Below are 25966 nucleotides of genomic sequence, written 5' to 3'. Positions count from 1 at the left end.
ATAAATTTACACCTCTAGACTATCCAGCACTTTCTCTACTGTAGCACTTACTCCGAGTTGGAATAGTAATTTATACCTGTAGACTATCCAGCACTTTCCTTACTGTAGCACTTAGTCGGAGTTGGAATAGTAATTTACACCTGTTGAGTATCCTGCACTTTCCCTACTGTTGCACTTTCCAGGAGTTGGAATAGTAATTTACATCTCTAGATTATCCAGCACTTTCCCTACTGTTGCACTTACTCGGAGCTGTTCATATATACTATGTGTTTTTCATTACTGCTTATGCATGACTTATATATGTATCTGGAAAACTGTATTTCACTTACTATTAGTGTTTTTGATCTTTAATTTGAAGAAATGTGTCCCGGTGTCCTTGTGTAGGTTTTCCTCGAGGTTGCCCAAGTTTTGGTTAGATGGAGTCCTGAAACAAAGAAAAGTATGTGTGAAAATGTGTGACACATAATTTTGGAGGAGACTGATTTTTCAGGTTTTGATCACAGGCATGAGATATCATATTGAAGTTTACTTTACCACTTTCTCTGCACTTTATTTATAGTAGTACTCATGTAAAGAGAGAAATGCAATTTTGGCCTCTGGATTCCACAGTCCTTTGTGTATTGTAGCATTTATATGTATCTGGGATAGTAAATTTCAACTTTACACTTTCCAGCACTTTCACTACTGTAGCACTTACCAGGAAAAGCAATGTTATGTTATACCTCTAGAAAATCTAGCACTTTCCTTACTGTAGCACTTAGTCGGAGCTGGAATAGTAATTTACACCTCTAGTCTATCCAGCACTTTCCATACTGTTGCACTTTCCAGGAGTTGGAATAGTAAATTACACCTCTAGACTATCCAGCACTTTCCCTACTGTTGCACTTTTCAGGAGTTGGAATAGAAATTTACACCTCTAGACTATCCAGCACTTTCTCTACTGTAGCACTTACTCCGAGTTGGAATAGTAATTTATACCTGTAGACTATCCAGCACTTTCCTTACTGTAGCACTTAGTCGGAGTTGGAATAGTAATTTACACCTGTTGAGTATCCTGCACTTTCCCTACTGTTGCACTTTCCAGGAGTTGGAATAGTAATTTACATCTCTAGACTATCCAGCACTTTCCCTACTGTTGCACTTACTCGAAGCTGTTCATATATACTATGTGTTAATCATTACTGCTTATGCATGACTTTTATATGTATCTGGAAAACTGTATTTCACTTACTATTAGTGTTTTTGATCTTTAATTTGAAGAAATGTGTCCCGGTGTCCTTGTGTAGGTTTTCCTCGAGGTTGCCCAAGTTTTGGTTAGATGGAGTCCTGAAACAAAGAAAAGTATGTGTGAAAATGTGTGACACATAATTTTGGAGGAGACTTATTTTTCAGGTTTTCATCACAGGCATGAGATATCATATTGAAGTTTACTTTACCACTTTCTCTGCACTTTATTTATAGCAGTACTCATGTAAAGAGAGAAATGCAATTTTGGCCTCTGGATTCCACAGTCCTTTGTGTTTTGTAGCATTTATATGTATCTGGGATAGTAAATTTCAACTTTACACTTTCCAGCACTTTCACTACTGTAGCACTTACCAGGAAAAGCAATCCTATGTTATACCTCTAGAAAATCTAGCACTTTCCCTACTGTAGCACTTAGTCGGAGCTGGCATAGTAATTTACACCTCTAGTCTATCCAGCACTTTCCCTACTGTTGCACTTTCCAGGAGTAGGAATAGTAATTTACACCTCTAGACTATCCAGCACTTTCCCTATTGTTGTACTTTTCAGGAGTTGGAATAGTAATTTACACCTCTGGACTATCTAGCACTTTACATACTGTTGCACTTTCCAGGAGCTGTTCATATATACTATGTGTTATTTATTACTGCTTATGCATGACTTATATATGTATCTTGAAAACTGTATTTCACTTACTATTAGTGTTTTTGATCTTTAATTTGAAGAAATGTGTCCTGGTGTCTTTGTGTAGGTTTTCCTCGAGGTTGCCCAAGTTTTGGTTAGATGGAGTCCTGAAAAAAAGAAAAGTATGTGTGAAAATGTGTGACACATAATTTTGGAGGAGGCTGATTTTTCAGGTTTTGATCACAGGCATGTGGTTTTATATTGAAGTTTACTTTACCACTTTCTCTGCACTTTATTTATAGCAGTACTCATGTAAATAGAGAAATACAATTTTGGTCTCTGGATTCCACAGTTCTTTGTGTATTGTAGCATTTATATGTATCTGGGATAGTAAATGACAACTTTACAGTTTCCAGCACTTTCACTACTGTAGCACTTACCAGGAAAAGTAATGATAATTTAAGCTTTTAGAGTATCCACCACTTTCTTTTCTGTTGCACTTACCAGGGTTTGGATTAGTAATTTATACCTCTAGAAAATCTAGCACTTTCCCTACTGTAGCACTTAGTCGGAGCTGGAATAGTAATTTACACCTCTAGACTATCCAGCACTTTCCCTACTGTTGCACTTTAGAGGAGTTGGAATAGTAATTTACACTTCTACACTATCCAGCACTTTCCCTACTGTAGCACTTACTCGGAGTTGGAATAGTAATTTATACCTGTAGACTATCCAGCACTTTGCTTACTGTAGCACTTAGTCGGAGATGGAATAGTAATTTACACCTCTAGACTATCCAGCACTTTCCCTACTGTTGCACTTTCCAGGAGTTGGAATAGTAATTTACACCTCTCGACTATCCAGCACTTTCCCTACTGTTGCACTTACTCCGAGTTGGAATAGTAATTTATACCTGTAGACTATCCAGCACTTTCCCTACTGTAGCACTTTCTCCGAGTTGGAATAGTAATTTATACCTGTAGACTATCCAGCACTTTCCTTACTATAGCACTTAGTTGGAGTTGCAATAGTAATTTACACCTGTTGAGTATCCTGCACTTTCCCTACTGTTGCACTTTCCAGGAGTTGGAATCTCTAAACTATCCAGCACTTTTTCTACTGTTGCATTTTCCAGTTTCTGTTCATATATACTATGTGTTATTTATTACTGCTTATGCATGACTTATATATGTATCTGGAATACTGTATTTCACTTACTATTAGTGTTTTTGTTCTTTAATTTGAAGAAATGTGTCCCGGTGTCCTTGTGTAGGTTTTCCTCGAGGTTGCCTAAGTTTTGGTTAGATGGAGTCCTGAAACAAAGAAAAGTATACTGTAGCACTGTTCTACATTTTTTTTGCCTTGCTGCAATTAGCTATTAGAGTTTGTAGATGTATAACCAGTTTGATATCGCTAGCATTATTTATTGTTTATGTAGAATTAATACATTTATTTCGTAATCAGTTTTTCACTTACTTTTCGGTTTGGTTTTTTGAATAGTGGAAATGTGTCCTTCGACTTGCTATACGATTTATTTCTTACTGGGATTGGTGTGTTTTTCTGAAATTTTATTAAAAACAAATAATATTTTTTTTTAATCCGTGTATACTGATTTATTTTTTGCCTTTGAATTGCAGTGTTTAGTTCTTTTAGAAACATTTAGATTACCTTTTTAATAGGTGTTGAAATTTTTTTCAGTCTAATTATGTATCAAGATTTAATTTACATGTAGTATCGCTTTTATCAAAATATTTTTTAAATGTTAATCCTAATGCGGCGATTTACAATTAATAAATAATAAACTTTTATTCATAGAAATAATGATGTACCTTATTTTAATTTTCGAAAACCGGTCCCTTTAAAAAATGAATGAAATATACACGGGATTCGTTTGTAACCGTTCTGAATAGATTTCTAAGAGAAATATAATAAATAAGTAACATATTAATACTATTGTATTATAATAAAATCACGTTTTATTCATGAAATTATTAATTAAATAATTTTTGTTGTACTTTATAGTGGACGTATTTTTAAAACATGGCATTATTTATTTATATTTCTTTATTCACAGGAATATTTTTCTTACATTTCCATTAATTAAATATAGCTAATATTAATATAGTAGTTATTTATTTAACATGACTATTATTTATGGTGTTATCGTTTTCCGAACACTTTACTTACTTGAAAATAGTTGGTATTCGTACTATTATGTAGAGTAAGAGATATCGATGGGATGACAGGGTGAAAAGTTCACAGAGTGCAATCTCACGTCTGCTCTCTCGGGTAGTTGAGGATCAACTAATTTCAAAATGGTGTCTCAGTACTATTTATAAGTTTGGTGTAGTATAACAAAAATAATCGTAAAAATATGTGTTGGGAATCGTTTAAAATTTTACATTTAGTTCTCTGAGAACATATAATTTATAAATCCATTTAAAGACGTTTATATTCCGTTATGTTTGCCGTTTTGGCATCCATTTTGGGTATTATGTTGTGGTATGAAATAATTGAAATAATAGTAGGACTCATTATTGTGATACTTATGCAAAATGGCGTCCATGAATACTATATATATGTTTCTTGTATCCGAATACTTACAAATCGTGTAAAAGAATAAGAATGATTATATTTTTGATTCATAGAAAGGCAGTAAGTTAATTGTTTTTATTTTTACTTATCGAAATACTGTTGTAATTACTCGATTATGAATTTAAATACTCGAGTACTTATTTAATAATTAAAAAAATGGTAATCGTAATAATATGTTACTTGTTCATGCCGTTTTTTTAATATACTTACCCACCCAAAACCCCTATTTTCCCTGGGTTTGTGGACAGGTTTTATTTTATAAAAGAAATAATACATAATATGTGATTTTATAAAAAGTATGAGTATTAATTTAATTAATTATAATGAAAATTAATACTCGAGTAATTTTTAAATAAATAAATAAATGGAAATCGTAATAATATGGTAGCTTTTCATGCCGTTTTTAAAACACTTACCCACCCAAAACCCCTATTTTCCCTGCATCCCGTGCCAGGTTTTATTTTACAAAGAAATTAAAAATATATATTTATATGTGATTTTTTAAAAAGGATGAGTTATATTTTATTAAATTATAATGAAAATTAATACTCGAGTATTTTTTAAATAAATAAATAAATGGAAATCGTAATAATATGGTAGCTTTTCATGCCGTTTTTTAAAACACTTACCCACCCAAAACCCCTATTTTCCCTGCATCCCGTGCCAGGTTTTATTTTACAAAGAAATTAAAAATATATATTTATATGTGATTTTTTAAAAATTATGAGTTATATTTTATTAAATTATAATGAAAATTAATACTCGAGTAATTTTTAAATAAATAAATAAATGGAATTCGTATTAATAAGGTAGCTTTTCATGCCGTTTTTTAAAACACTTACCCACCCAAAACCCCTATTTTCCCTGCATCCCGTGCCAGGTTTTATTTTACAAAGAAATTTTTTAATATATATATGCGTTGTAATGGTTCACGTTGTTAAATGTTGCGTTGTAATGGTACTTTTCCTATTAAAGTACTATTTTGCGTTGTAATAGTACTCGTTGTAAAAACATGCGTTGTAGTAGTATTTGCGTTGTAACATCCGCGTTGTAACGGTATGCGTTGTAACAGTATGCGTTGTAACATCATATATCCGTTGCAAATGATGGTAATAGATTTAGGGGACTCCTGTATTTTGGCCCAATGTATGCATCTCTGTGATGTTGACAGAAGCAATCTAGCATCGAATGGGTCCTTGTGTTTCCTCTGTATATTCCCATCTTGCACTAGCAGGTATAATACTGAGCCATAATGGTCGCTATCATAGCGTGGTAAAATACCAAAATCTAGTACTGAGTCCACATTTTTGCATCCACTAACACATAATCAATTATGGACATGGACCCGGCCCGATTAAACACAGGGTTGCCACATTCATCTGATGTTGCTTGCCCGTTGAAAGCCATTAGAGGGGTACAGTTGTAGCAGGTATTGCCCACTGCCTAACTTCTTCATCTAAGGACTCGCTCAGTCTAATGCACAGTGGCTCAAAGTGGCAATTAAAGTCACCCCCTATAATCTTGAGGTTGTGCTATGTGAGGGAAAGACAGGAGAATTGATAATTGCTCCACTGGTGGGGATGCTTGACTCCTACTGACTGCTCTTGAGAATACATTAGCCAAAACTAGAGTTCTAGCAGAGGTGAATCTCAGCAATACACACAGAAGGTCATGGGACCCCATCTCAATCTCCCTTGCTGAGCAACCTAAATAGGTGGCAATTCAGATTGTAAGCCCCCGAGGCTCCACCTCGCACTGCAGGCACAGCAGGTTTGGAAAAGCTCACATAACCTGCTCGCCTTAACTCCTCCATTGCCTAGGTTTTCTGGAATAATATTAAATCATATTTGTCTATGAAGGTCCCCCATTTACTGCAATCTAGCTTGCTCCTAAGACCCGCTGCATTCCAAGATGCAACTTTTATGGTATTTGTGAGAAGTTGGCCTGATATATGATGTTTACAATTCTGGAACCACCTTGTATCAGTCCAAACAATTCCCTTATGGTGTCTGGTTGTAAGTCAACCTTATAGACAAGCTATCTTAATGGTAGCATGGACTAAGCAGCCTTAAAGGCTAAACTCAAGAGGTTGTGCTAAGCGAGCTGTTTTACCAATCACAATCCTGTAATATCAAATGAAAGGACACCACACAAGTATATATTATAAAAATATATGTGTTTATTTCTAAAATAATCCCCAGTACTCTTTATGAGCAAAGGGGCACAAGCGTTAAATCAAAAGCAGAGTATAACATACAAAGTTGCACAATTATGGATATGGGCGGGTGGCCACTCAAACCATATATTAAGAAAGTGGTATAAGAGATACCAATCGAACAGTGGTAAGGCCTAGGGCCTAGAGAATCGCTGGGAGCAGTCAGGACTAGCAATGCTGAAGTCGGGAAAAGCCCGCGGGATTCGGGTGCAACGCTTAAAGCGCGGCTTGCACCAATGCAATGTCAATGGTGCGTAAAAGTTACACAAAGAGAGTTTAAAGATACTTCCGCTGAACCTAGAAGGACGAAACTTTAGACACAGACCCTAGAGGTGTGTACCAGTGTGGGAACACTGGCTTTGTAATGTTACCTCACCCACAGGAAGCGGGTGCGTAGGGTCGAAGTGGCGTCGGGTTTCGTCACGCAGGCTCTGGGTGCTTGAGGCTGAAGATGCTGCAGGCGATGTGAAGGAGAAGTGTCCGGTGTGATCCAAGGGTGGATCAGAGTCGTAAAGTACCTGAAAGCAGAGGGGACAATGTTCAAAGTCACTGACCAGTGACCACCGTGGAACCAGATTGGAACCAGGCAAAGTCGGGTGCAAACAGGTGATGAGGTGTTGCTTCTCTCTGCAGACACGTGGACACGAAGAGGTCAAGGGCGTCCAGGAGTCGATCACGAGCTGCTCACAAAGGTTTCAGCTGATGGCGGTGTCGGCAACTTGATTGGAGCAAACATGCCTTGTCTAATGCAAGCCACGCAGAAAGTGAAAAAGGCTTATTACTCAGACCAGCAAGGTCAGAGCGGGTGCTCCTTTCTACAGGAGCGAGGGCATGCCTGGAGCAACCAGACCCGCAGTGTAAATTGTAGGTTTCGTTGCCAAGATGGCCGCTGACCACGTGGCAAGTGGCCGGGATGGCGCGTCAAGTGGCACAAAGCAAAAGGGCCCCACGCAGATCATTGAGATGCTGGAGGGCTGATCTTTGGTGCAAATGCTGCTCGGTTGTGGGGCTGCTCAAACCCCAAAGCACAGAGTCAAGGGTTCCTCAGATGCTGCGCAGTCAGCGTCTCAGGGGTCTTCCAAGATGTCCAGTCCCACGTCTCTCGGTGCCTCCACGGGTCCCTTCTTTGCAGGGACTGTGGATTGGGCTGTGAAAAGTCTGGGAGCCTGGGTCTTGTCAGGCTTTGCACTCGGGCTCCGGCGGGAGGCGGCGGCAAAGCAGACGTCGAGGTGCTGGATGGTGCCTGTGTTCACAGGGTGACCCCTCCTAGGCCACAAGGGAGATGCTCTTCAGTCTTCTATTCATCAGAATGTCAAAGTCCAGTCGTCTTCTTAGTTTAAAGTTGATTCAGGATGATCTGAGTGCTTTGGCACTGCTCCCATTCTTATACCAATCTTGGGGGCTGGATATCCTGCTAGGTCCCCTCCTATGGGTGGGACCCAGGAAGGGGGTGGTTACACCCCTTTCCCTTTGTCCAGGTCGCACTGGAGCTGGGGCTGGTGTGCCCCAGAACCGGTTTGGCCAGATTATGCAAGGGGAAGCCTTGTGCTCCCCAGGCACTGTCTGGTTTCTTTCAAACCTCCCTGCTATAATCCACTATCTCCTGTCTGGGGTGGTGTGACACCACCCTGCGACAGGAAAGCCTTTGTCCAGGCCACCTCTGCTGAGTTTCGGTCAGCAGCAGGAGATCAGACATGTGTCTGTGGCAGAAGCATCCATTTTGAGGATCTGAGGCTCTTTTAAAAATCAACCGCGTTTTAGCAAAGTAACATGTCGTCTCCCTCTAGAGGGGTGGAATGCTATCCCCGTCGACAGAACTGTCGAGGGGATAGTATTCCAAATCATATGACACCTTACACGACATGTTTTGATAAAGCCAAACCAAAGTTAACATATAACCGCGAGGATTATAATGCACTTAATAGTATATGGTTTGGCATTATCCCGGAATAGCTAAGGGAATTGGTCCCGACAGCTGCAGACAGGCTCAGCTCATGCTAGAGTCCCATCTCACATTAAACCACGCACTCTGCCTCCAGGATTGTTAAGGCCTGCCATAGGAGTGCTTATAGGTTTATATGTGTCCAGTTAGGTTTAAATATAGGTGTACTATATCTAAGCAAGGGGTAATTACACCACCTTGCCCCAGCTTAGTGATCAGCCAGTTGTGTCAATTTTAGATAGCCAGCCAGGGGTGGCAAAAGATATGCTGCAGCCCCTGGTAGGCCTTGGATGCACCTATGCCCTGGGCACCTATAGTGCTCTGTACAGGGGCTGATAAGGTGACCCAAGTCAATCTAGTTATGCACCTAGGGTACATTGAATCCATTTTACAGAGAGAGCAGATAGCCTGGGGCCCTGATTAGCAGGGAACCAGGCCAACTAAGTCGAAAACCAGCTAAACACAAGGCAAAAAAATCTGGGGTAACCATAGTCAGGTAGCCACCTTCCTACACAACCCCCCCAAACGAAAGGAGATAAGGCTATCCTTGGCCAGGTAAGCCTATATTGCCTGAGTGGCCATATAAGGAAGTACCTGCACTAGCATGGGTACCCCCTGTCTCATGGTCCACTAAGCAGTCCCTCACCCTTTGGGTATTAGAGGGTCTCCACCATAGGGAATCACTACCTTGGGTGTGTGTAAGCAAAGTTAAAGGCTGGTTTGGATATGGAGTATTGAAGTGAGGCTCCACTACTTTGGGGCTCAGCTTCCTCCAATTATCTTCCACCATGTGTGCCTTTCTTTCTTCAACTGAGTTGCGCTGTGCTCTCAGGGTCAGCCTCTGGCTACCTAAAGCTGGAGGCTGGGTCCCTCTGTTTGGCTTGCTGGAGGGACAGTTCAGGTTTGGGCCCTTAGGGTCCCAGGTTTGGCTGCGCCCAACAGAATCCATCTGTGGGAGGTCCCTATCTACTTTTAAGGGGGCTCCCTCAGGAGTTTTTAAAGGTTTCACCTCACTAGGGCTACTAGTTTTGGTGCCCTCAATCTGTTGATGGGGGTGCTTTATTTGACAGGGGGCCCTCTGGGTCTCACTGTCCTTCTTGTCCTCTGCAGCCCTGGGCTGACTAAGGCAAGGTAAAGAGGGGCAGGTTACCTGCTCCAGACTGGGTCCCACCCAAGAAGGGTCCACTGCCATCAGAGGCTCTGTCAGGCCAGGCCTAACAACCTCTGGGACAGCTCCTTCATCAGGGGTAAGATCAGTTCCCTGAGGAGGCTGATCCTGTCCTAATGTCTAGTAAGTAGGAGATTTCTCTTCCTCCTCCATGCTCTCAGTTTGGGTGGAGTGATCCATCATTTCAGGCTTCACAACACACATACCGGTTTGAGTTTGGGCTGTGGCCATCACAGCCCCACCAACCTTTTCAGGAGGAGACTCAGTTTGGGTTTCTGCTGTTAACATAACAGCTTTGCTATTCTGTTTAGGAAGAGCTTCTGCTAAAGATGGGGCAGAGAGTTGCTCAGCCCTCCCAACCTTTTCAAGAAGGACATCTTGGGTTGGGGCTGTAGCCATTACAGCTCCACTAACCTTTTCATTGGAGTTTACCATTCTAGAATGGATTTCCTGTTCAACCTCAGCCCAGGCTGAGATTTCTAAATCATTACCAAGTAGGCAGTCTACAGGCAAGTTGGATGGCACTGCCACTCTCTTTGGGCCAGTGACACCTCCCCAGCTGAAACTTACTACTACCATGGGATGATTTGTTTGGATTCCATCAATGTTTGTTACCTGGTATGTGGCACCAGGTAAAAGTTGCTTAGAGGGGACTATACAGTCAGCCACCATGGTGATGCTAGCCCCTGTGTCTCTAAATGCTTCCACTTTCAAACCATTGATGATGGGTTCTTGTCTATATTTGCTCAAGGTATTTGGGCAATCAGAGAAGTTGGCAAACCCCATGCCAGTCTCATAGACAAGATTATTGGGTTATGGGGACCTGGATAGGCCAGGGTCCACCTGTGCTCCAAAAGTAAACCCACCCAGATTCCTGGGTGTGCTCCCACTTCCTGGGGGATTACTGCTGACAGTAACAGGAGGTGTTGGAGCTGGCTTTGGAGGTATATCCTCTTTATTGCCATTCTTGGGACAACAGTTGTCTGTTTTGTAATGCCCAACCTGTTTACAGGTATGACAATAAGGCTTTTTCTGGGTAGATGAAGTGTCTTGGGACCCACCCCCATCCTTGGAGTTTTGGGGCTGTAATGGCTGGATTTTCTGTCTAGATGGGATCAGCCCCCAGGGGCCCCTATGACCCAGCCAAAACGTACTCACCTTCCCTTCTTAGATCGTATTCACAATAAGTAGCTATACAGATAAATATACAGATTGCACCTAAGAATGGGGAATAACAATATACATATATGGATTTTCTACAATATCTTATTCACATCGGTTGGCCTCGCGGTCACTCTGACCCAGACCGTTCTACCCCAGGGCAGATCTGACACACAATCCGGCGTGTCTACACACGGGCCTGCATAACCCAATGCTCCCTTTTCCAAATCGTTCGCGATCCTGCGAAACCTACACGACAGTGTCCCTCCTGTCGCTCTCATTTGTCTTAAGCCACAATCTGGTGGATTTACACGGCGGTGTCCCTCCCGTCGCTCTCATTAACGCCGCATATCAACGACGACCACATTCCTATGAAACATTAGTGGGATGATATCTCAGCAGTCTACTTAGGATAAAACTAAAATAATAACTTTGGATATGGATTCAGATTGTATAATGTACTCCGTGCTCATGACATCAAAGGTCCACTCACTCCCTCTTTATTTGGTTACTATTCGTCTGATCGGGATTTCTCATCCGTTCGTCTAAACAGTGCTCAACTAGGAGTGCCATTTACCAAGATCGAACACAAGCACCAGGTACACGATAATTCTATATGAATTAGGGTATTTATTGACAATAAACATAAATCACATTACTATGCAGCATTACATTTGCAAAGGGAATAAAAGATAAAAGTTAGGGTGCACATACTATAAGAATCGGTCGGACTTCACCTGGTTAATGGGAAATCGGGACTCGGCAGTCATCTAGGCTCCTGTCTCGTCTCTGGGTCCTGGCTCGCCTTGCAGTCACCCTCAGCCGTCACAAGTACACGTCTGCACTGCTAGGCTCAAACTCGTCTGCTCTCCCTCAGGACCTCGGAACCTTGCTGTTAATTAGCTACCGTCTCTCTCTCTCTCTGCATTAGTGCGCTCCGCGCCACTTCTCGTTCAGTCTATTTTCAGAGAGTTTCGGTCTTAAATCTTTCTCCGACTTCAAAGATGGCGACTTGTCCACCATGAAAGTGAATAATGGTAGAGATGCTAACGGCTAGATGCCGCCTACGGACTGACTGACTGAAAGACTAACACCTTCGCTAATATCAAAGCCCGTTCCTTCATGGAAATTCACGGCCAGTAACCTGCCGCCCACCAAATTCTTGTACCTCCCCGTACCAAGGACACTTTCCCAGCTGGCCAGCCTGAAGTTGTGTCTTCGGAGTGGAGAAAAATACATTCCTTCGATAAGGGTCAGCCTGAACCGGTTCTCTCCAAGCGAACAACAGCTTGAAACTAAAACATCACTCTTAACCTAGAAAGCCTTCTCGAGCTACCAGGCAGAAAGCAAAATGGAGTCTGTCTCGCTTAAGGCCTACGGAGCCCATAATATGCATAGCTCCATGAGAAACAGATCGGCATGTTAGCAAATGAGTAAATCATGACTAATACTTATATATCTAACCCCTCACTTAAATTCATAAGCCTTACTCTAAGGGAAATGGCACGAAAATGCCCTTATATCTGTAAGACAGGGTCCCTGTCTATCGGCCTAATCCCTATGCTATGAGGGTGATAGGCTGGAGTCACTCTCCATCATTCTCCTTCTCCAGAGAGCTGGCAAAAAGACAGCCATAACAGGGGCCCTGGGGAAGTCTTTTCTTTACTTTTATCCCCACCCTTATCTTGAGGCTTGGTAGACTCCTTCTTCTGGTTATGGTCCTGATTCTTAGGCCTAATCCTGGTTCTGACCCATTTATCTGCCCTCTTTCCCAATTCTTGGAGAGAGGTCAAATCTGAGTCCACCGGGTGCTGTTGTAAGAGATGGGTCTGACAATTACTTAGGATCTGCTCCCTCATAATCAAATTATACAATCCTGTGAAGTCATGTACTTTGCTGCCATATAGCCAACCCTCCAGAGCCTTAGTTGCACAATCTACAAAATCAGTCCAGTCCTGAGTCTGTGTCTTCTGGGTGTCTCTGAACTTCAACCTGTACTGTTCAGTGGTTAAGCCAAACCCATCTATTAGAGCACTCTTCAGGACTTTGTAGTTTTTAGCATCCTCATGTCTGACAGTGAGGAGCTTATCTCTCCCTTTCTCTGAAAAGGAGTACCATAAGATTGCTGCCCACTGTTCCTCAGGAACCTGCTGTACCATGCAGGCTCTCTCAAGAGCATTTATCCACTTGTGGATGTCATCCCCTTCTGTGTAGGGGGGCCACAATCTTTGTCAGGTTTCTAGTATTATATGACCTGTCTTTCTCTCTCGGAGTTATGTTGCTGCCACCAGTGGCATCTAAGCCACACATTTTCTGTTCCCTTGCTAAAGCAAGTTTAGCTTGGGCCAGGGCTAACTTTTCCCTCTCTATCTGGAGTTCTACAGCCCTCATCCTGGCCTTATGCTCTCTTCTCTGGGGAGAAGTCATTCCCCTTTGAGACGTTCTTGAGACAGTAGAAATGTGAGAATCCACTGAGGGAGATCTCACCCTTCTATTGCCTGGAACAGTTCTGCTTTGTACTCTGGGGAGGTGCTGGCCCTCTCCATTTCCAAGTAGGTCCAAGTTGGTTTGGCTAAGCCTCCCCACATGTACCTGGTTATCCCCTTGATCCTGATCCTCAGGCTCATCTGCTTCTGAGCCCTCTTCCTCCTCTTCCTCCTCTTCTTTTTCCTCTTCTGGAGTATTCTCATTCTCAGGGGTGTTCACTCCATCTCCGAACTCTAAGGGAGCTGCACTCGCCTTATCTAAGTCATCCTTTTCCAGGATGGCTATCAGGGAAGGAATGCTGGGGTTTCTGCCCCTTTTTAGCCCCCTTGCAGTGCACAAGGCACTCAAGTCTTTGTGGCTAAGGTTGTCATATCTGGAAGTTGCCTTGGTAAGGTCAACTGTCACAGGGACAGAGCCTGAAGCTCCACCTGCGTCAGACATGACTGCTAGTGAGGTGCAAGTGGTGTACTTACCTACACTAAGTGTTTTCCTACTGTACCTTGCTAGTGAGTTGTAGTCAGGGTGTGCTAATCCCTTTAATCTACAACTACTAAGTTCAGTAGAACTTAATATGCTAAGCTTTTGATTTATATGTACCTAAGGTACTTGATGTGATCTTTCAATTTGATAAAAAGATTGCAATGGTAAAACAACAGCAAGCTCAAATCCGCACCGCTGCGCACCAATGTGAGAAGTTGGCCTGATATAAGATGTTTCCAATTCTGGAACCACCTTGTATCAGTCCGAACAATCCGCTTATGGTGTCTGGTTGTAAGTCAACCTTATAGACAAATGCTATCTTAATGGTAGCATAGACTAAGCAGCCTTAAATGTTTAACTCAAGAGGTCGTGTTAAGCGAGCTGTTTTACCAATCACAATCCTGTAATATCAAATGAAAGGATACCACACAAGTATATATTATAAAAATATAAAAATATATGTGTTTATTTTTAAAATAATCCCCAGTACTCTTTATGAGCAAAGGGGCACAAGCGTTAAATCAAAAGCACAGTATAACATACAAAGTTGCACAATTATGGATGAGGGCGGGTGGCCATTCAAACCATATATTAAGAAAGTGGTATGAGAGATACCAATCAAACAGTGGTGAGGCCTAGGGCCTAGGGAATCGCTGGGAGCAGTCGGGAGTAGCAATGCTGAAGTCGGGAAAAGCCCGCGGGATTCGGGTGCGGCGCTTAAAGCGTGGCTTGCACCAATGCAATGTCAATGGTGCGTAAAAGTTACACAAAGAGAGTTTAAGGATACTTCCGCTGAACCTAGAAGGACGAAACTTTAGACACAGACCCTAGAGGTGTGTACCAGTGTGGGAACACTGGCGTTGCAATGTTACCTCACCCACAGGAAGCTGGTGCATAGGGTCGAAGTGGTGTCGGGTTTCGTCACGCAGGCTCTAGGTGCTTAAAGCTGAAGATGCTGCAGGCGATGTGAAGGAGAAGTGTCCGGTGTGATCCAAGGGTTGATCAGAGTCGTAAAGTACCTGAAAGCAGAGGGGACAATGTTCAAAGTCACTGACCAGTGACCACCGTGGAACCAGATTGGAACCAGGCAAAGTCGGGTGCAAACAGGTGATGAGGTGTTGCTTCTCTCTGCAGCCACGTGGACACGAAGAGGTCAAAGACGTCCAGGAGTCAATCACGAGCTGTCCCACAAAAGCTCTAGCTGATGGCGGTGTCGGCAACTTGATTGGAGCAAACAGGCCTTGGCTAATGCAAGCCACGCAGAAAGTGAAAAAGGCTTATTACTCAGACCAGCAAGGTCAGAGCGGGTGCTCCTTTCAACAGGAGTGAGGGCAAGTCTGGAGCAACCAGACCCGCAGTGTAAATTCTAGGTTTTGTCACCAAGATGGCCGCTGACCACGTGGCAAGTGGCCGGGATGGTGCGTCGAGTGGCACAAAGCAAAAGAGCCCCACGCAGATCGTGGAGATGCTGGAGGGCTGATCTTTAGTGCAAATGCTGCTCGGTTGTAGGGCTTCTCAAACCTCAAAGCACAGAGTCGAGGGTGCCTCGGGTATTGCGCAGTCAGCGTCTCGGGGGTCTTCCAAGATGTCCGGTCCCACGTCTCTCGGTGCCTCCACGGGTCCCTTCTTTGCAGGGACTGTGGATCGGGCTGTGAGAAGTCTGAGAGCCTGGGTCTTGTCAGGCTCTGCACTCAGGCTCCGGCGGGAGGCGGCGGCAAAGCAGACGTCGAGGTGCTGGGTGGTGCCTGTGTCCCTCCTAGGCCACAAGGGAGATGCTCTTCAGTCTTCTATTCATCAGAATGTCAAAGTCCAGTCGTCTTCTTAGTTTAAAGTTGATTCAGGATGATCTGAGTGCTTTGGCACTGCTCCCATTCTTATACCAATCTTGGGGGCTGGATATCCTGCTAGGTCCCTCCCTATGGGTGGGACCCAGGAAGGGGGTGGTTACACCCCTTTCCCTTTGTCCAGGTTGCACTGGAGCTGGGGCTGGTGTGCCCCAGAACCGGTTTGGCCGGATTATGCAAGGGGAAGCCTTGTGCTCCCCAGGCACTGTCTGGTTTCTTTCAAACCTCCCTGCTATAATCCACTATCTCCTGTCTAGGTGGTGTAACACCTCCCTGCGACAGGAAAGCCTTTGTCCAGGCCTCCTCTGCTGAGTTTCGTTCAGCAGCAGGAGGTCAGACATGTGTCTGTGGCAGAAGCATCCATTTTGTGGATCTGAGGCTCTTTTAAAAATCAACCGCGTTTTAGCAAAGTAACATGTCGTCTCCCTCTAGAGGGGTGGAATGCTATCCCCGTCGACAGAACTGTCGAGAGGATAGTATTCCAAATCGTATGACACCTTACACAACATGTTTTGATAAAGCCAAACCAAAGTTAACATATAACCGCGAGGATTATAATGCACTTAATAGTATATGGTTTGGCATTATCCCGGAACAGCTAAGGGCATTGGTCCCGACAGCTGCAGACAGGCTCAGCTCATGCTAGAGTCCCATCTCACATTAAATCACGCACTCTGCCTCCAGGATTGTTAAGGCCTGCCATAGGAGTGGCTTATAGGTTTATATGTGTCCAGTTAGGTTTAGATATAGGTATACTATATCTAAGCAAGGGGTGATTACACCACCTTGCCCCAGCTGAGTGATCAGCCAGTTGTGTCAATTTTAGATAGCCAGCCAGGGGTGGCAAAAGATATGCTGCAGCCCCTGGTAGGCCTTGGATGCACCCATGCCCTGGGCACCCATAGTGCTCTGTACAGGGGCCGCCGATAAGGTGACCCAAGCCAATCTAGTTATGCACCTAGGGTACATGGAATCCATTTTACAGAGAGAGCAGATAGCTTGGGGCCCTGATTAGCAGGGAACCAGGCCAACTAAGTCGAAAACCAGCTAAACACAAGGCAAAAAAATCTGGGGTAACCATAGTCAGGTAGCCACCTTCCTACAGTATTAGACAAGGTTTGGTGTCTGGCAGAGCCCTACCCGCTTTTGGCTTTCGCTTGTTCACCCTGGGCAGACACCCCATAATAATAATACTAGTAACAACGCTCAAATTTACAAGCCCCTCTGTTGCTCCAGCCCTTGGAATCACCCTCCTCCTCCTATCTCCCTTCTTCATATTGGGAAGGCCTTCATTCCTGGGACAGAGTAGCTCCGTGGCTACGGTGTGGCTTCCGTCAGGCCCTGCTCTACCCACGGTGCATCCTGGCCGGGCAATGTTCTTAGCTACTGACTTGAGCATCAGGCAATCCCAACAACCTCATCTGGTGAAGTTCTTGACTGAAGGTCTCTTGGGCCATGCACTCAGCAGGGTCAGGGAGTCAATCCACCCCTTCTAAGACCTCAAATCTATTGTTTACAGGTGCAGCATCTCACAGGGGTCAGCCATATGAGGGGGATGTTGGGCACAACTGGGAATAGAGGGCAGGGGGCGTCGTGCAGGGTGATGGAGCCTACCCAGGAAACGTCTATAAAAATAGCCCAGTGGATGATAGACACTGCTGGATTCTGCACCTGCACCAATAGATCTACCGTATTAAAAACAAATCCGATGCCTGTTTTGGATCCCTAAAATTGATAACAATGCAGGCCCCAGTTTTGTCTTTACAGCATTTCCCAATCCTGGAAACCCTCTGGGTTAGAATAATGTCCCCAGCTCTAGTGAGGAGAAAACATCTGTGCCGCGAGAGCCAATGTAGAGATTTGTTTTTTGAGGTTCTTGAGGGATTCTCCCTGGTTGCTATTAAATCCCAGGACTCCGGTTAGTACCGCAACGTAAGGACATGATGCTGAAGGTAGATTAATAACAGGTAGATCCGCACCCCGCTGGTAGAACTATTGGCAGGCATGAGGGCTAGATCCGCTTGGCAACAGGACTGGCAAACCGTCGTTAAGGACACCATGTGGAGATACTGCTGCATGAGCATGAAGAGGATATCGCTCAATGGTAGACATAGGTTGATTCATTTTAAATTTCTTCAGAGAGTCTATTACACCCCAGAGCGACTGCATAGATATGGTCTCCGGCACTCGGTAGAATGCAAACGCTGTCACATGCCGGTCGCGGATTTTTTGCACCTGGCGTGGACTTGCCAGGGGATCAGTAACTATTGGAACAAAGTTTATGTAAAATTGAATGAGATCCTCGGTACGGATCTGACCCCAAACCCGGTGTTGGCGCTAATAGAATACTCCAAGCCTCTGCCCGTGGCTGTTAGACGCCTTGCGGACATGGGAATGCTAATGGCCAAACGAGTACTTGCGTTGTGCTGGATGAGAGGACCACTACCCACGGTGAAAAGATGGGCGCATGACATGATGTATTGCTGCACCCAATCGGAGCATTACAGTGAGCTATTACCACCAACCAGTCGTCCGAAGAACTTCTGGGGACTTTACAAATCCTGCCTTCAAATTGGGGAGGCGGATGCAGCGGAGGATGAGGGGAGACTCGAGGTTGAAGTGGTGCTTGGGGATGTGCTGACTACTGAGGAGGAGTAGTTCTGGACTTGTCGACACAGTTCTGGGCGACGGTCCAGGGGGGGGGGACGGGAATCGAGGCAACCGGTAGATGGCACAGGGTCATTCTTGTTTAGTTCCCTGAGCAGTCCCCGGTTGTTGGGTGGCAGGCGACTGGATCAGGACCCCCCCCCCCCCCCCCGTGGAAGGCTGCTAGGCGCAGGAGGGAGACCCATGACCATCGCGGTACTCTTGGGGATATAGATTAGTGCTGTTCTTGCTGTGGGAAGAAGCGTACATTCCTGAATTGACTGGGGACAGATGTGCATGGACGGGGGGAGGGAGGTGTTACTTTAGAGTTTTGTGGTTATGTGCAGACCTACTTAGACGCATAGCTAACGTATATGGTGGAGCATGGTATGGGAAACTACACACACTACTGGACACAGTAAGGCTCTCATAGGGCAGTGAGTACGATCCGCCCTCGTGTATCATTTTGCCGCCGGACCTTCGGGTTGTCGGCTGAAAGGCTGTGTTGTGCGAGATATGACTTGTTGTTTTCCCTTACTAGTCAGAGCGGCCGGCCTCCGGGTTGTAGGCCTGTGCTGTGTACGACATGTGCAATAACTAATAACGGTCTTTGAAACTTAAAAAAAAAAAAAGAACTATTGGCAGGCGGTCTCAATTCGGATTCCTTTGGTATGTTGACTGAGTTGCTGTTAGACCCTTCCCCTGCACTGGGGTAGCACAGCCCCTCAGACTCAGCAATTGGGATTTGAACAGTCTGGCATCCTGTATCCAAGCGTCCAGTTTGCCCCCCACGTCGTGTAAGAGTAGCCTCACCGTACAACTGCTTCAGAAAGTCAAGTTGCATCGAGAGAGGGCTCGGTTATTTGCAAATTATGATTAGGGCTCCCGTTTTTTTGGTATTTTTTTTTTCACAATTTACATCTGTGTTGATCCATATTTATCTTTCCGCAATCTCATTGGTATTTATCCATATTTATTTCACTTTTTAATAATATATGGAGTCGTAACATGGTGTATTTCCACATTTATTTTACTGATAAATATGCACTCATACTTTAATGCCTGTTGCGTTTGAGCAAATTAAGCAGTCATTATAGCAGAACAGTACACCCACATGTAAATATTAGCAATATATAGAAATATATGTTAGCATACGCCTACATTTAAGGAAATCCCATCCTGTTTTTTTACTCCCGTGCTGTTTTTGTATTCAGATGTGTGCTTGGAATTCATACAGGGCAGTGTGAAAAGTCACTCACGAAAAGCACAATATTCTGTATTTTTCTGCTTTCAAAAATGAATACAGACAAGGAACACATACAGAAATAAAACCTTTTCTGTTAAAAATGAATCCTTTAATATAAGTGGTCCTTGTAAAACCCCAAACCACTTCCTTCACAATGCATTATATTAAAATAACAAAATAGGTTAAATGTATCGCTGGGGACAAAAACAGTCAACTGAATAGTGATGAGTGCAAACCTAAAAGTCGAACTAGCTGGATTAACATGGGCAGAGCGGCCATTTAAGCTGATTAAGCCACTTCTGGTCAACCAATCACAAGTAATGCTGGACTCAATTGAGGATGCAACAGCTGAACAGTTAGTGAGAGGACTATTATACAACTGACGTTATATCCTTATGGAGATATACATTAGCTAAGAGTAACATTTCAGTTCGATTTTGTTTTACCTGAATTTCAACCACTGATATTTGTGCCCACATACTTATACTTTCTATCCTTCTTACCTTTCTTATTTTTCGTGTGCATATCAACATTAAAAGGTCTCCACATAATCAACCGTATCACCTAGCATGGCTGAGTTTACATATTGATATGATACCATCAATATTCGGGTTCTCTTGGAGCTAAATCTCCTATAGGAGGATAACATGGTCTACATTTAAAAGATTTGCTGAGAAAATGAGTCAAATAAAGTGCAATATAACACGTTGTCAGTCGTCCATGTCGTAATCTCTTTATTGTTCCAATTGTCTCTTCAAGTCAAAGATTGAAGACAATGACACTATTTCAACTCTTCCTTTTCATAATATTCCCACATGTGAATGTACTGTTTACTTCGATACTACCACACCCAACAACCGTTTCACAACAAAAAGGCTTTTTCACGGCTGTTAAATTAGAAACATTTATTGTAATGACAGTTGCTTATGATAAACATTAATTTATCCATACCATAAAACAAATTACTCAACAAATTAAATATTTATTAAGTTTTTTTAAACAATGCTATTGTATTAATTACTCTGAATGATCCCAAAATTAACACCTACATTTTAGTTCATTCTAGGAAATGAGAATGTAATCATGTACAGGGGCATCAGTCATTGATAATACAGATTCACACCACATTTCTATTAATGGTATGTATTGAATTTAGGCATTAATAATACCCGTTCAAAATTACAGATTAATCTGCGGTTTTAGTAAACTTAAAATAATATTTCAAAAGTACTTCTTATAGAACCAATTCACTCCCATTCAACAAATACTTCAAATATAAATAAGTACGTTCATTCAGTATGAACATAGTTTAGGAAAATACGTCTTTGGTACGTTTTAGAGATCTATAGCATGGTGGAAGTTCAAAATAAATCATAATTCAGTACATTAAAATAAATAATTTTAGATCTATATAACACAGTGCAAGGAGAGCCAGTCAAGTTAAACCATTCTTTTACAAGTAGCCAAATTAGCTCCTCTTAAAATATGGCACAGAGAACTGCTGGAATTAACCATTCTTTATTCTTCTCTTGCCTGCCACTTTTTGCACAGAGGCCCTTTTTTCAATGTTGTGTGCCCCTGCTGATGCAATTTCCTTTGATTTCACAAATAGGACAGATTAAAGTTTGAGGAGAGGTTCTGTTACCCGCTGTTAGAAAGTGCAAGCTAACCACCATTGGCCAGTAAGAGATATGTTCCGTCCCATTTCCTCCTAAATAATTATTAGTCAAGTCATCTAAGGCAATATCGACATCTGAAACATGGTCTTCTACCAAATTTCCTGACAAAACATTATGGAAGTTTTCTAGAGACTTGTTTACTGGTCTTATTTAAGGAAGTCATCAAATGTTCACATTTTGTAATTCCCCAGTTATATTTTGCTGTTGAAATGTGTGGGTCTGTTGATTTTTATTTGGTACTGTTGATTCTTATCTAGTAGAACCAGCACTTCTAAAATTCTTTTTAGAGTGCCTTGCATAAGCAATATTACACTCAATGAGGCAGAGGACATTGTTGGATTTATAGTTTCACCTGTTGAGAATAAGGAGGGAGAGATTTATTCACCATAGACTCCACTCATTGCAGCTTAGTGTGGCATCTACAATAATTTCATGTGCTTCGAACATCAGCTTCTACTTCTGTTCTGAAGCCTGAGCCTGTCGAGTCGATGATATCCATACCGTTTTGTCCCCCTAAATCACCACTTGCTTTTGCTGGATTATCTCCTGGGATACTCTTCTGGATTGTCTTTCCATCATTCGCTGAGAAGAAATGCTTGGACACAAAGTTTCTTATGGAACTTGGTAAAGGAGATCTAGTATCTTTCCTCCAGATTCATCTTCCCTATTCACCTGAGAGACTTGTACATCCCGTACACATTGCTTGGGAATTTTTCCTTTTCCCTTAGACTTGATGCAAACCTCATTAGGCCTTAATATTTGTGTGGCCATTTGCAATTTCTCCATTTGTCAAACACCTGTTTAAATATCCATAATAATCTACTCTGATAACACTAACATCTATCACTTGACAGTGGAATGATTATGCCACAGCATTCACAGGGCTACAAGCCGCATCAGAGCCCCCTCTCTTCAAATTTGCCCCACACTCTCCGACAACCACGACCAACCATTCCTGCTTTAAAGCCAATAAGGGTGGCTACTCAACCTAAAAAGCCAATGCATGGTATGGCTGACCGCAAAGTCGGGGATGAGGAAGTCTACATACAAGGGGGACGAGCACATCATCCTCTTCTGTGGCTCTATTGTCTCATATAAACTTTAACTAAAGACCAGCTCTCTTCTGGAGGGTGCAGGCCCCTCTCCTCGATCAGATCTCCACAAGGTATGACAGATGGGTGCACCACCACACTCCTTGCTACACCATATATTTACATCACCATATTCCCTTAAGTGGGGAATAGCATTGTGTGCCAAGAAGACAATAACCAAATCTCCATCTCCGATGGCTATCCGCCATATGCCATGGTGAGACAGCCTATAGGAAACATAGATAGGACCTGAATCCATTCTCATGCTAAGCAATGATGTCACATTGCTCATGCCACTGACAAGAGAAGGGCTGATAAACTAGCAGATTACAGCAAACATCACAGTGATTTTCTAGGGATCTCTTTCTTGAACCACCTCAACAAAGACACCAACCAGTTTAATGATAGTGGGCAATGCACTTGAACTCGCATAAGGACACCCCTGGGCATCCCAAAAAACAGCATACTACCTCCCCAAAGCGAGGTCTGAGGTTGGTCACTGTCTATCTCTGCCACTGAGTAGCTGGATCAATACCCCCCTGCAGCAGACAAGGGGCAAATATAGTACAGGTGGATGAGAGGGAATGACGTGTCCCCTCCTTGGAGATCACAATATCTTGTGTCTTTGCCCCCACAGGCCTCTAGGTCCAGGCACAGGATTCGTACCATTTTGAGCTACAACTGCCAGCGCCTCATGTTATGTGACCGTAAGCCCTACGGCAGAGCAATTGATTCAGTGCAGTGTAGCGGTCCTACAATGAACTTTAACTGAAGCAAGAGATCCTACCATACTAAGAATACATATTTGCATTTCATGAGGTCTTCCCTTCCTGACCATGCCAATTTTCAGCCTTTCTTAGTTGTGATAAATGTTATTCTTTTAGGAAGCCACTCTCAAAGTGTCCAAGTATTTCAAGTTCCATCACTTTACTATGCCTAACAATTTTTATACAACTCCTGTTTGCAAGATTACCAATCATAATGTGAGATTGGACATGAAACAAATTTCCAGACTGCACTCATGCTTGGAGAGATTATGTTCCAAAAGGTGCTTGCCTTATTATGTTGCAATACGCCAGTCACGGAATCCCATAGACTGTCATCGCTGAATCTCCTGGATGTTAAATTCAGTTTGGAGAGATGGCTTCTTCAAAGTTACTAGGTTTCACTTCTTACTGCAGCTTTTATCACATTCTGTGCAGTGGTAGGGTTTCTCAGCAGTATAGATCATCTGATGTGTGAACAGTTTGCTTGTCTGAGTGAAACTTTCTCCAAATGCTGTGCCCAAAGAGGGTTTCTCCTCAGTGTGGATTACTCTCACATTTTCCACACTACATCTGCCTTTGACTAAGTAGGTGTCCTCCAATGCTGGAACAGATCTTCCTTTGAGTGAAGTTTTTCCTATAATCTGTAACTTTATTTAGTTTCTCCACTGTATGGATTATTGATATCTTAACAGTGTGCTGTTCAGATTGAAGCATTTTCCACATTCTGTTCACAAATAGGGTTTTTAGTGTAGATTCTTCGATGGCTTAACATATTTTTCATAAGAGTGAATCTTTTCTCACACTTTCTACAATTATATGGTTTCTCACCAGTATGGACTCTGATGCTTCACCAGTTCTCCGCTCTCAATAAATCATTTTCCACATTCTGTACAGTTATGGGGTTTTCACCAGTATGGATTCTCTGACGTACCAAAAGCTTTTTCTTCAGAGTGAAGCTTCTTCTGCATTCTGTACTTGGAAATGGTTTATCACCAGTATGGATTCTCTGGTATGACAACAGTGTTCTCTTTACACTGAAGCCTTTTCCACACTCTGTACACTGAAAGGGTTTCTCACCAGTATACATTCTCTGATGTATTAACAAATGGGATCTATGAAGATAGCTTTTCCCACATTCTATACATTGATAGGAATTCTCACCAGTATGGATTCTCTGATGTGACAATAGTTTTCTCTTTACACTAAAGCGTTTTCCACACTCTGTACACTGAAATGGTTTCTCACCTGCCTGGTTTCTCTGATGCTGCACCAGGTTCCACTTCACACTGAAACATTTGTCACTTTCAGCACAGTGGTAGGGTTCTCACTAGTATGGATTCTCTGATGCCGCTTCAAGGTGTACTTCTCACTGAAGCTTTTGTCACAATGAGCACAGTGGTAGGGTTTCTCGCCAGTATGGATTCTCTGATGGTGCACTAGCTTGTACGTCACACTGAAGCTTCTCCCACATTCTGTACACTGAATGAGTTTTTTACCAGTATGGATTCTCTGGTGTGACAACAGTGTGCTCTTTATACGGAAGCGTTTTCCACATTCTGTACATTGAATGGGTTTCTCACCAGTATGGATTCTCTGATGCTGCACCAAGGTGTGCTTTACACTGAAGCTTTTGCCACATTCAGCACAGTGGTACGGTTTCTCACCAGTATGGATTCTCTGATGTGCCAAAAGGCTTCCCTTCTGAGTGAACTTTTTCCCACACTCTGTACACTGAATGGGTTTCTCACCTGTATGGATTCTCTGGTGTGATAACAGTGTGCTCTTTATACGGAAGCGTTTTCCACATTCTGTACATTGAATGGGTTTCTCGCCAGTATGGATTCTCTGATGCTGCACCAAGGTGTGTTTTACACTGAAGCTCTTGCCACATTCAGCACAGTGGTACGGTTTCTCACCAGTATGAATTCTCTGATGAAAAAGCAGTTAACTTGCTCGAGTGAACTTTTTCCCACATTCTGTACTTTGAAAGGGTTTTTCACCAGTATGGATTCTCTGATGCTGCTTCAAGGTGTGCTTCACACTGAAGCTTCTCCCACATTCGGTTCACTGATAGGGTTTCTCACCAGTATGGATTCCCTGATGAACAAGCAGTGCTTTTGCCCAAGTGAAGCTTTTTCCACATTCTGTACATTGAAAGGGTTTCTCACCAGTATGGATTTTCCGATGCTTCACCAGCCTACGTTGCTCACTGAAGCTTTTTCCACATTCAGTGCAGTTGTAGGGGTTCTCACCAGTATGGATTATCTGATGTATGATTAATGTGCTTGTCAGAGTGAAGTGTTCTCCACATTCTGTGCACCAACAGGGTTTCTCACCAGTGAGGATTCTTTGGTGACTTAACATATTTGTCTTACAAGTGAAGCCTGTCCTCATTCAGTACATATAGAATCCATATGGTGAGAAACCCTATGATGTAACAGTGTGCTCTTCACAGCAAAGTGTTTCTCACTGATAAGGTTTCTCACCTCAATTAACTCTCTGATGCTTTTTGTCTCAGTGAAACTTATCCAACGTTTCATACACTGGTATGACATATACTCAGAACAAACATTTTGATGCCTGTGTAACAAAGAGCCCGTAGTGCAGCTTTCTCACTGTATGTACACTACGATGTCTCCCATAAAAGGCAACCAATGGTAATTCACCCGATTTTGTTGGTGAGTCAAGCTCTTCTAATCCTCTTTACAATGGTATAGTTTCTCCAGAGTATGGATATTCTGATGCTTGTCCTAATCTGATATTACAATGAAAATGA

General features: G+C 42.9%; 1 pseudogene; it reads right to left on the bottom strand.

Annotated features, from left to right (window-relative positions):
• LOC147737324 (uncharacterized) overlaps nt 1-25554 on the bottom strand; it is a 57683-nt pseudogene extending 32129 nt beyond the window's left edge.
• Nucleotides 25555-25966: the final 412 nt, after the last annotated feature.

This window comes from Lissotriton vulgaris, chromosome 1_1, assembly GCF_964263255.1.
Source record: "Lissotriton vulgaris chromosome 1_1, aLisVul1.2, whole genome shotgun sequence".
NCBI lineage: Eukaryota > Metazoa > Chordata > Amphibia > Caudata > Salamandridae > Lissotriton > Lissotriton vulgaris.
Note: the sequence above shows the minus strand (reverse complement) of the source record. Positions and strands in the feature narration are given on the sequence as shown.